This window comes from Engraulis encrasicolus, chromosome 10 (assembly GCF_034702125.1).
Source record: "Engraulis encrasicolus isolate BLACKSEA-1 chromosome 10, IST_EnEncr_1.0, whole genome shotgun sequence".
NCBI lineage: Eukaryota > Metazoa > Chordata > Actinopteri > Clupeiformes > Engraulidae > Engraulis > Engraulis encrasicolus.
In genome coordinates this window covers 3,625,180-3,626,008 of record NC_085866.1, presented here as the reverse complement: position 1 = coordinate 3,626,008, position 829 = coordinate 3,625,180, and positions in this window count along the sequence as shown.

Genomic DNA, 829 nt, shown 5'->3' with positions numbered 1-829 from the left:
ATCGTAAGACACAGCAACTGCATTCACACAACAGATGTGCTCGCACACAACACGCTTACACTCATCTGATTAATTACTTACACAGTTGACACACCGTTTCCTCTTTGAACAACAGAAACACTACACACACCAGAACTTCACTTGATATCTACATATCATGAATACTTGACATCTACAAGTTGACACAACGTTTCCTCTTTGACCAACTGAAACAATACACACATACCACAACTTCACTTGACATCTACACATCCTGTAGACTTGACATCTGATGCACACACATACACACACCTGGTCTAACCTGTCACACTACATCATACACTCATAATACATCTTCCTACACTCATCAAACTCATAAAACTCAGCTGTCAAAAAAGGTCCGTCCTATCTACTACTGTTTGAGCCAGTAAATGCAGCGCGAGGATTCTTAGGTAGAGGGATTACCTTTGCCTCTTTCCAGACTTGAGGGAACCTGTTGCTATTAAGGCTTTGATTAACAACAGGTTCCCTCAAGTCTGGAAAGAGGCAAAGGTAATCCCTCTACCTAAGAATCCTCGCGCTGCATTTACTGGCTCAAACAGCCGTCCCATCAGCCTGTTACCAGTTCTAAGCAAATTGTTGGAGAAAATTGTATATACATATGGTCTCGTCATTTGGTAAAAGGGCTCTCCACTTTGTCTTAAAGTGTATTTTTTATGTTGTAGGTGATGTTGAAAGGATCCCGTCTGATGGAAGACCACACACGGATGATAACAGATGCACAGAAAGAAGAGATAATCAACGAATGCACAACTTTCAGTGCCCCCATTGTGAAAAGAGTTTTCTTAAG